This window comes from Euprymna scolopes, chromosome 1, assembly GCF_053919585.1.
Source record: "Euprymna scolopes isolate OS-2025 chromosome 1, ASM5391958v1, whole genome shotgun sequence".
Taxonomy (NCBI): Eukaryota; Metazoa; Mollusca; class Cephalopoda; order Sepiida; family Sepiolidae; genus Euprymna; species Euprymna scolopes.
The window spans coordinates 79109395-79121925 of NC_136482.1; positions in this window are offsets into that span (position 1 = coordinate 79109395).

Genomic DNA, 12531 nt, shown 5'->3' on the forward strand with positions numbered 1-12531 from the left:
ATTCTAGGCGCTGAATGAGCTTTCCGCTTATCTCGGCATTGTTTCCAGTCGCCCTAAATCTCCACTTGCCACTTGTATTCAACAATGTCGACTCAGAAAAGGTGTGATAGGAGATTGCGCAACTCTTGTCAAAAGAATTTCACGAGCAGGCAGCCTTGCAGTGGGTATCCATAGTCTGTCAAAACTGAAAAAAGCCTTCTTATATATATATATATATATATATATATATATATATATATATATATATAGAGAGAGAGAGAGAGAGAGAGAGAGAGAGAGAGAGAGAACGAGAGAGAGAACAAGAGAGAGATAAAGAATTAAAAATAAACTCTGTAAATTAGAAATTTCAACATCTTATACGACTTTATTTTCATCGGCAGATGGAAGCAAAGGATGGTATACTCTCTCGTCAGAAGGTCAGTAATAGTTCCTTAATTTAGTGGGAAAATCTTCTATCGCAATTTTACAATGCCACTTTCATTTGTAAATTTATTCATATTTTCCGTTAAACCAATTGGATCATCAATATTTCTACTGCACTATTTTATTTGTATTGCTACATCTGACCAATCAAGGTTTTCTTTGAATTGTGTCACATTTTCCTATTTTTCTATATCGACTTCATTTGAACTATCCTTTTAACCCAAACATTTCGTCATTATATCAACTTTCATACAAATATGACTCTTTGCACAATTTATAGTTTTCAGTTATTAACTAACCAGCAAAATGTATAGCCTACCTATTAATATCATTTTGTTTACTACTTTCCTCTGAGGATAAGTACAATACTTCGAAACTCCGTAGAATAATGGATTTTTAAAGTGTGTGTATTCCTTGTCGAACAATTTGTTCTGATTTCTAATTTAGAGAGTTTCTATTGAATTCCTTATATCAATGCTTTATCTCAAATATTGGGCTTTTTTATCTGCTTAGGATTGTCCTATAAACTATAAGTATTAATATTTACTCTGGGTTTACATTTTCGCATTTTGAATATATATATATATATATATATATATATATATATATATATATATATATACATATATATATATACTTCATTTATTCACATAAAATTAATATACGAAAGTATAGATTTATGCGTAAACGTCATTTATTTACTTCAAAAGCGCTCAATACGTAGGTAGAGCTAGTTTTAAACTAGTTTTAAAAAGATTCTTTGTTCGATAAAATGCATGCTCATTGGCTGATAGGAGGGGGCGCGGTGGATACTAGAAATTTGATTGGCTAACTAAAATCCTCAACAGAAGAGAACCATATAAAAACGATAAACAACCACAGAATTCGCGCATACGCCTGACGAATCCTAGAGTGGATGAAACGCCGAATATTCAGTGTAGCTTAATCGCCATATATATTTTATAAATTACAATATATATATATATATATATATATATATATATATATATATACGTATATATATACATATATGTATATATATGTATGTATATATATGCATATATATATATGTATATATATATGTATGCATATATATATGTATATATATGTATATATATGTATATATATGTATATACGTATGTATGTATGTATATATATATATATAATTTTATGTATCCACATGTATCTATTTTCATTATTTATTTGACAATGCTTAATACGTAATTAGAGCTAGTTTGTAAGTTTTGCTGGAAATATTCTTGACAGGACTTTTTATGCAATTTGCATAGGTGACTTTATGCATATTGCCCACTGTTACTTGAGTAGAGGCTATATATAAACACTAAAAAGGAACATTGGAAAAACAGAGTTAAAAAAAACACAATATAACACAACAGTAGCAAGAATTTATTAAAAGGACAGAGTTTAAAAAAAATTAAAAATTAAAAAAATAACACAAACACAACACAAACGCAGAAACGTCACCAGCAATAATTTACCAAAAGGACAAACACAATTTTAAAAAATACTGGAAGAGCGAGGGGGGCTCAAAAAAGAACCGTGAACGAGCTGAGCTCAAAAAAAAATTTACTAAAATGGAATAAAAAGGAAAACACTTCTCCTCACCTCTGTTACCTAATTTTCTTCAAAAAGAACATCTCCAAGACAACCCTTTTGGAAACTACCAATCTTCAAACTGACATAAGTATTTTCCTTGTATTATAAATTATAATTGAACATAATTTGTTTTTGAATGCAAGAACTTGATTGTTTCCAATTGCCTATATAAAAAAAAACAAAAAAAACGGAAGGTTGTTCTGCTACAAAAAATTGTTCTCTTCTATAAACGAAAAAGTTTTAGAAATAACTAACTCCAAACGTATTTTCCAAAACGTTTGAACAAAAAAGAGCATGCAGAAAAGTCATTTTACAGCAAAAATTTAAGACAAAACAAAAACAAATGACATTGATAATTTGATTTGAACTACTAAATAGCGAGAAAAATTAAATAAAAAACGAGCCCTCTCCTCTTAAAAAGTTTATAATGGATTTTTCGATAAAATTAAAAAAAAAGAATGGAAAAACATTTTCAGGGATATTAAAGGATTCCTCTCCAGGATATCACAGAAATCATTTAATAAATAGCTATTAAGGAAGACTTTAACATGGAAGTTCTTAAAGGCCTTTTAAGACATCGAGATGCCGAGGCAATGACTACTGGCCAAATACGTGAGAAATTACCCTCTTTATATCGTATAGAGCTACCTATAAAAGAATAATAACCATGTACCTTAATAGCATAGAGAAAATGTTTTATAAATGGGCCCTTACTTCTTCGTATTTAAAAAAAAACAAATAAGAGCCATTGACTATGAAGTATCTAAAGTTTATTATTGGAATTGAACCTTCCTTAACAGATGCGTATTTTTAACTTCAAAATCTTAATATTGAATATTGTGAATTCTTATGATAGCAATTAAAAATGGGCCCTAAACTTGAAGTTGCTAAGAAATCTGCGATGGATAAATCTGCCAACCGCAGAAACTAAAGCTGTCACCAACACCAGCACAGCCTAAACCGTTCACAAAATGAATTCATGACAAGTTAAAAAGAATCGAATCCCTTTTAAAGGTTATCTCATGTTTTTTTTAATTCAAAACTGAAATATTCGATTTATGCGTACCGCTATTGCAACAGTTCTATTGTATTATCATCCTTTTTTAAGATTAACATAAAACAGTATAAACCTATTTTGAAATGATCAGAGCCTTACACATTTTGAAAAAAAAAATAAGGCTTGCCGTTACATAGGGATTACTTTCTAAAACAATATGCTAACTCAAGTTTCTTTGTCTTTCTGTCAGCATTTTTTAATCGGGATAGAAGTTGCACTTTGTATAAAAATAACGATTGTATTACATTGCATTCTACCATTTTCTACCCACGAAAGCTAAAATAAGGATTAATTGCAAATCCTGTTTTTCAAAGAAAATGCTAATCCGTTGTAATTGAAATCTCGTTGATTAGCATATTTTTATCTCTACAAAAACATTCGTAATATTTCTATCGAACCCATGAAAATTTGGATTTTTTTTTCTTAAATAGGAAACATTCTTATGCACCATATACATGGTTTATATTGAATCTGAAAACTCTGCTGGAATTCCACTCAGATTTTGTTGTAGTCTTACAAAATCTGTACGATGAGGCGTTACAACAATATGAACATTTGTTTGTTTCAAAGTATCACTTCCAAATTTAATTTAATAAAAATATTTTTACTTGCAAAAAGAAGAAAAAAACAACAAAAAGCTTGTTTTTGTACAAATGACAAATTTCCCACAAGACTGGTTCCATACTTGACTATATTGTCGCAACTCTGTGTCTTGAACATTTTCTCCCTAATGAAACTGTAGTTATTAAGCTTTTAAAATATGATGCAACGTTTCTTACTATGACGTGCGTATAATATAGTACACTTTTTCCAAGAATCTAATTTATATATATATATATATATATATATATAATCTTTCTATAAGACTCTGGGTTATTCAGTTTCAACAGCACAGAAGGGAAAATCCTAATCAGTAGATATGACTATGTCTATTCTAACCACAACGCAAAGTAATTTAGGAACGTGCGTTTGGGCATGGTCGTGGAGGAGAATTTCTGTTGACTAATGTTGGATATTGTTGTCGACGATTCTAAGGCATTTCATCCATTTGTTGACTGTACTTCTTCGCCGCAATGATTTTTGCCTGCATTCAAAAAATTAATGGATGAGACCGATTGTAGACCACCAAACAATCAGCATTACCTTCCTTTGTTGCAACTCTGATTACCGTCACAAAATTGTTAAAAACCACCATTTTGTGTTGTGCGTTCAGTAGTGGTTTCTGTGCCAAATGCTTCGTTGATATCGCGAGCTGTTTCAACAGCTTTTCGGTCTCACTTGAATAGGCATCAGAAAATTTGCCCTTTTTCATCTTGTATTTCACATTCTGAAAAAGCAAACATAATTTGCTTAAAACGATTGTATTTGAAACAATTATAGTCAAAAACGATCTTTGAAATTATATATATATATATATATATATATATATAACTACGTAATTTACTCACATAAAATTAATATACGAAAGTATAGATTTATGCGTAAACTTTAAGTATTTACTTGAAAAATGCTCAATACGTAGGTAGAGCTAGTTAGTAATTTATAAAATATATATGGCGATTAAGCTACACTGAATATTTTGCGTTTCATCCACTCTAGGACTCTTCATAAGGCGCATAAGCCTGAAGAGTCCTAGAGTGGATGAAACGCGGAATATTCAGTGTAGCTTAATCGCCATATATATTTTATAAATTACTATATATATATATATATATATATATATATATATATATGATATTTTAACGAAAACTTATTTGAGAATACATCATTTGAAACAAAATTATAAATCTTTAAGAAACTTCTTCTTACCCTAATAATTTTTGAGAATTACTAACTATAAACATTATATATTATATTGTATATAATTGTATATAATATAATTAGTATTCTCTAAATTTTGATTGTTAAGGTATTTTGAAAGAGTTAATGAGTCATAGATACAATTTCCTAATTGAAAATTCCCCAAATGTTGTATTTAATTTGATCTGTCGTCATTAGATACTGATTAAATAAGATTTGGTGAAATACAGTTTATTCTTTAGACCGCTTAAATAAAAGCCTAAATTTTAAACACATTTTAGAATTAAAATCACGATAGACTTTAAGTAAAACTGGAATAAGAATTATAGACAAAAGGTGTATTAGCAGTATGTAAGAAAAACGTTTCGAAAATAATTGCTCCTATCTTTTATTCTGCCCAACGTAATCAGAGGGATTGGAAATTGCATTGTTGTGATAACTGAAGTTATGCATTCATGACTTAAAAGTTTCGTCTTTTGTTGAAGATATTGACGGTGTGGAACTTAAAAATAGACCCATATCAGAGATGCGTACTTACATTATTGTCAAACGTGCATTGGGAATTATAGTGACTGTGTAAAAAATGTAGAGCGCAAAGGGTCGCTTGGGTTAATTGGTACCACTCCCAACATCTTAGTAAAAATAAAATAGGTGTTTTTACTTTTGAAATACACATCGTATGACAAAGCGTGCTCCGGACGCCCATGCAGTGCCAGCGTCCTTCGCTAGTAAAAGTACATTGAGAATGGTAGTGATATGTAGAAAAATACATTATGGGATACAAAGGTCGATTGTTTTAATCGTACTACGCTCCACTTCGTAGCTCTTCAAATTTGAAAATAAAAAAAAGTAGAATTTACTTTTGGAACGACTCCAGAATTTTGTTAATTTTCGTAATATGAGAAAACTGTCGCTTGGAATTAATTTATCTGTCCTGCAACGGATATACTTCTATTGAAAATAGATATTAATAACCATCAATTAAGTAGACACAATCTTAACTGTTATTTTTTCTTTAATTTCATATAATTTCTCTAATTTGTCAATTTTTCTATTTCTTTTTTATTTGACGGAGTTATGCGCTCTATCTGATGCTAGCCCAAAATTTCACTTTTACCAACAAAGTAATTCAGATTTTATTTAAGCCAGGGACACATTAATATTTCGATTCATCGCTGGAAAAATATCCTTTCTTTTCTAAGTTTAAACATTTTACTGGTGACGCACTTATCTAAACAAATACATTTTATTGGTTAAATTGTTTGTATCAATCCGGTAAAAGAATGGAAACCTACAACATGATTTATGTATAAAAATCGGTAAAAAGAGAAAATGGAGGTATAAACCCCCCCACACACACACACATATATATATATATATATATATATATATATATATATATATATATATATATATGTATATAGATAGATAGATATTCATTTGTTTAATAGGTGTATACATCAATTGGGGTATTTGCGCAAAAAGGAACTTTTTATACCATGCTATTTCGAAGTTTAATGCTTCTTATCAGAAAAGATGCTAGGTAACATAATGGAGAGCGACTAGCGATAGATTTAATAGGAGCGAAATAAATTATTAAGGTTGTTTGGGGGAACTACATTGATCTCTGTAATAAAGGAAGAGTGCCGTTTGCAAAAAGGAGCTTTGTGCGTGTAGCATGTGTGTATATGTGTGTGTGTAAGAGTTCGTTCCCTATGCACTCCGAAACGGTCGGAGCAATTTTTATGAAATTTCACTAAAATGTGATTTGTGTACCTTGCAGTGTTCTTATATAGGTTTTGTATGTTTTCAATAAATATCGATAAGCGAAAATATTAGATGAAAGAAACAGGCAATTTAGTAAAAGTTACTACCTTATACAGCTTAACATCACGGGTGCATTTGAGAAGATTTATTATCACACAAGCAGAAAGGCCCGACATGAAAACAACAGTAGGTTCTTTGATATGACAATGGCGCGTCTGAAAATTAATGTTTCTGTTTAGAACATAATTGAAGCATGGTACTAAACTTTTACATTTTTAACTTTGATTCAAACCATAACATATAAAAATAATTTTCCAGAAGCAACCGTAGGTTTTCTAAAGTGTAATGTAGACTATAATGTATTGTGAACTTAGTCATTGCAGGAGGGCATGTGAATCTTCCTCATGGTGTAACGCAATGTGACCCTAACTAGAGCAGGTTATTAATTGCTTTGACTGAAAAATTGTCCATTTCAAGGATTCCAATGACAACAAAAATGTGAGAGCAGGAAATATTTGGTGATCATCATTCAATCTCAGGCAACGTCGGTCTCCCTGCTATTAACAGAATAGATTAAAAAGGAAATACTTGTAATGACAATTTATAACAAAAAATGTCGGGCACACATTAAACGAGTTATCTGTGTCCAAAGTCAAATCTTTGAAGCGATCCGCATCAATAACTTCATTCAGAATCAATAAACATGAGTCTTAATGTTTTCAAGTCGTTCAAAACTGTTTCTTTAACGTCCATTACCGGCTGGAATGCACGGCTATTGTATCCGGTGTGTTAAAAAAAAGACTGAAAAAAACTATGAACTATTAAACCGCGGACAGAACTGAGAAACGATCAAATCACACTTTGACACGTAATCTAAAACTGAATGGGCGTCTAATTACTGCGATCAATTTAGTGGCAAAGAAATATTATAAAAAAGATATTTTAAAACGTGATAGACCAACGATAAAGCTACTTCAAATGTAAGACTGAAAACTAACAGCCTTTGGTATTTCAAGCTTAAGTGTGAGAAATACACTGGCATACTATTTTCAACTGAAACGTGACACAGACGATATTGTTGTTTGAAACTAGAGCAAACCAATGAAAATGCTATTTTGAAACGTTCTAGCCAGGTGATAATGTTAGTAGAAACGTATTCAAACAGATAAAATGCTGTTCGAAATCTAAACAAGTTAGAATAAGAGAAAAAGGCTTCTTGAACTTAGGTGTAAAAACCGATAGCACTTTTATTTAAAACGTAAGCGTGACAAGTCAACAAAAATGCATAATTTTTTTAGACAGACAGATAGTACTTCTAATAACGAATATTCTGACAATATCTAAAATGAAATGCGTCCATTACGCGTGCTTATAGCGGATCATCTTTCATCTGTTAACCTCTTAAGCAATTCGTGTTTTTGGTTGACGCCTTTTACAATTTTTTGAAGTCGCATGCAACTATACTTTAGCGTATTTGCAAACTGTAGATTAGATACTGAGTCGACAGAATTTGGCGATTTTATTAAATACGTCGATAATAAAGACTAACAATGCTGTACTTATTAATTAAAATCTGCATGTACGTACTGAAGTTCACATCAGCCTATGTTTGTAAGAAAGAACTTATTTCTGTATATATATATATATATATATATATATATATATATATATATATATATATATATATATATATGATGGGTACTAATCTAGACGGACTTATGAGCTGTGATACAGCGAAAAAACAATGTGCCTTTAATTCACCATATACACCTACTTCTTCTTTGAAAGTGCAATTTCATTACGTATATACCACCTGCTGCTTACTTAGCGTAATACAATGCACTTTGTTTGTAAATAAAAAAAATGGTGTAATTGAAACGCGGCAGTCAATGTGTATATAAAGATGTTAACGATTTAATTTACGAGAGCCGATCACACAGTCAAGTGAGCAGAACTACTAATAGCTTGATAGTTGTTGGTTGAGTGCCTGGCTTAGAATAATTGTCAGTGAGATCGCACTTAAGAACTGCGATATAGCTATATAATATCCCTGTGGATATATATATATATATATATATATATATATATATATATATATATGTGTGTGTGTGTGTGTGTATGCGGATATACGTAACATTTTATAATGCTCAGTATTATATCAAAGATAAGTACTTCAACGATATATAAAGGTACATGTGAGGGATGCTATAGTCTCATGTTTGATAAATTGTCACACTGCAACATCAGTGGACAAACCAATGTAGTACATACGCATATGTGTATATATTCATTACTTGGATTTTTACCCTGGTATGTATGGATGTAAGTATTTAGAACAATGTGAAGAGACTTTATAAGCAGAGCATTAATAAAACTTCAAACTAATCTGGCTTGACAGGGACGTTTATGATTTAGGTATAAGCAATGCAATGGTTTATGTTCTTAGTAATGATGCACATTTTCTTCTTAATTTCTGGCTTTTGACGATTACCTCATTCAAGAGCTCTAATTCTGCTATATAATATTCGTTCTTGATGACCCATTCTTTCTTAAGGTGAGAGGTGAAAAATGCGCATCATAAAATATGAATTCCAAAACTTTTACGTTTGTTACCTTTTAACGTCCACGCAGTATGACAGCAGATTTTATTCCGGAATAAAGTGGTGAACCCATATTTTATCCATTGTAACATATTGATGCAAAAACTTGTTTCATCTAAGGAACTAATCTCTAAATCCTTAACACGTTTGTTGTCAATCAAAGGTGAATAAATGTGACAAACAGCGTTCTCATTGCCAAATGTTCATACAGGATATGCACTGCATTTTGACATCTTCTTCTTTGCTATTTACGCCCCTTTAATTTACGAAAGGTTGAAACGAATTCATCGATGTTTCTGTTTTCCGTGACAATTTTGGTGACCTGAGCGTTCAGCATTATTTGTTTACGTTGAATCGCGTTTAACGTCAGATAAACTGTTGTTTCCGAATAACATTTATTAAAACGTATATCATTGAATTTTTCCAACTGTTCTCATCTTTAGTGTTATTATTATAAAGTTTTGGCCGATGTAATCTCCGACCTTCTTCGAGATATATTTTGTCAAACCCAGGAATTTTTATAGTGACCCGTGGCGTAACGGATAAAGTACTTGGCAAATTCAGCTAGAAAGTATCCTGTACCTTTATAAGGCCACCATTCGCCCATGTATGGAGTATTGCTGTCACATTTGGGCTGGTGCATCTGCTACTAGTCTCTCGCTCCTTGACAAGCTTCAAAAAAGAGTCGACAATCTGATAGGCCCTGAACTGGCATCTAAGCTTCAGCCTCTGTCCCATCGACGAAATGTTGCATCTCTCTGCCTGTTTTACAAGTATTTTAGTTGTGAATGCTCTGACGAACTGCAAGCACTTGTGTCCCCACGACGTGAGAACCCTCGACAAACCCGACAGGCTGCTAAATCCCACCACCCCCACACTGTAGAGATCCCTAGATGTAAAAGATCTTTCTACTCCAATAGTTTCTTCCCCAGAACCGCTAGACTTTGGAATTCCATTCCAGGTCCCTGCTTCTCCAACAGTAATGACGTGCAGAAGTTCAAGTGTAACGTGAACCGACATCTTGCTGCCAAAATCCCTACATAGTACCCAGTAGTTGTTGCCCCTGATAGTAGCCCCCTACACCAAAATGACAATTTGCCTTATTTGGGGTGAAAATGTAATTAAAAAAGAAAATTAAAAATTGATTTTCTGCTGGTGTTCGAAGGGGTAATGATCTCTTTGGACAATACTCAAAATATAATTGCGAATTACTGTATAAATTGTAAACTTTGGTTAAATCGTCTATCGGGTCATGACTGACAGAACAATAGCATGATATCTCTTGATTAAATATAGGGTTCCATTCGAAATTCCGCGAACATTTGCAAGTTCAACAACTAGGGTTCCAGTTCGAGAGAGTCCTGGATATCACCTTAAACTATATCTGAGAGTGAGGGCTCAGCTTGCGGTCTTTGGGGAGTGTGAAGCCATCCTTTAATTGTCATTGCTCCCAGGTCCACTCTGACCCGGAGTGGTAGTACATGTTAGGGTCCCAACTATGGGTTAAATAGAAACCGACTTGAAAAAAAATATTCTATTAAAAATTTTCTTCCGAATCACTGGATTCGGCATTAAATAACCTGAAAAGGGTTGATATGCCATAAAACAACCAACCAATCCAGTTCGGCAGACAGATTCTAGATTATGACAAGATACAGCTAAAGAATGTCGAAGGCTAAATCAGCCGAAATGCTGGGAAAACACCTAAGTTTAGTACAACAGTCTGAATAATCCAAATAATACGAATTATAAATCCTCATAGAAAAATTGAGAATCACTTATCAAACCATTACTTTGCTGTAACAGTGATGTTGCCTACGAGAAAACAGTATTTTATAAACACACGGACATTTGTCCAGTGGTTTAGAAATTTGCAATGGTCGTTTAATTTAATTACTTGTTATTTGTGAAGTCATAATCTGATTATGCTCAAATCCTAACAAATATCATGTGATGATTAGTACATTTAAAAATAAATGCACTTTTTATTGGTGGTTTCATCTGTATAGGGAAATAGGATTTACTGAGTGATTTTTTATGCATATTAGATTTAAGAAACTCTTATAACCTTGTTTAAAGGGTAACTATGAAAACAGAACACGAGATTAGAGAGGCAAACTGTATTAAGAACATCTAAAAGTGAGTACTGTTCGTCAAGCCAACCAACAGCCTAAGTTGGCCCACTAGATATCGACTTTCTCAAAAAGTTCATAAAGGAATAAAAGTACAGCGATAAATTAGCATGTTCCTAAATAATAGTGCTAACAAACGCTAACTATCAGCTGCGTTGGTTAATGAATTACACGCCTTTTATCAATAAAGATTGTACTTTTAGTCAATATCCGGGTTGATTTAGCATATGCATATTTATTATCAGACTTTCCATTCAGATTTATAATTGTATGCATCTTTAGTATTATTAGAAACGTGTTTGGTTTCATTTTCACTATTAAGCAGCCAATTCCTCATTAATATTGAATAAAAGAAAGTTATTATAAAAATTGAATTTGGACGTCCATTTTCATTCAAGTGTTTTTTTTTCTTTTCAATAAAGCGGAAAGAGTGACTTTGGAGTGTGTAGGCAGCAATTTACGACCGAAGTGGTTTTAAATTGCATTCATACCCGTCTTTTGTAAATTATTAGGAATAATGAAATTTGAATGATCAAAGTCTATTAGTCTTCACGGAATTTCGCGTGGTGATTTCTCGTCTATCTTTATACTTCCGAATATTTTCATTCTTTGTTTTGTTGATATGAACTTTCTATAACACAGTTTAATAGCTTAATAAAATACGCTTGTTATTATTATTTTCTTTTTACATTTTGGGGGGCACCGTAAATGTTATTCTCTATTTTAATTTGATTATTAGTATGTAATGAATAGAAGTTTTCACGGGTGTTGTGTTAATTGATCATTTATTGGGAACTATCAGTCAACTCAGATTCCAAATACAACCTGTGTCTATCAACCACAGTTGTTACTGATTTGCGTTATCGTTACATCCGTTTACAACTGAAACCCAAATGAACTAATCTTGAGAAGCGTAAAAGAATAATTAATTAAGGATTGAACAAACAAAAGCATACTGAACAACATCTAAAACTTTTTAAAATTGGTATAACAATTTATCCTCAATGGAATGAGTTACTGAAAATATTGGTTAGTTAATGGAAATCACATGGCAACAAGTTTGTCGTTTTTCTTAGGTAACGTTGTATAGTCAGCTAAGGCAAATGGAATGAATTGCTCTTTGATTCATACTTTA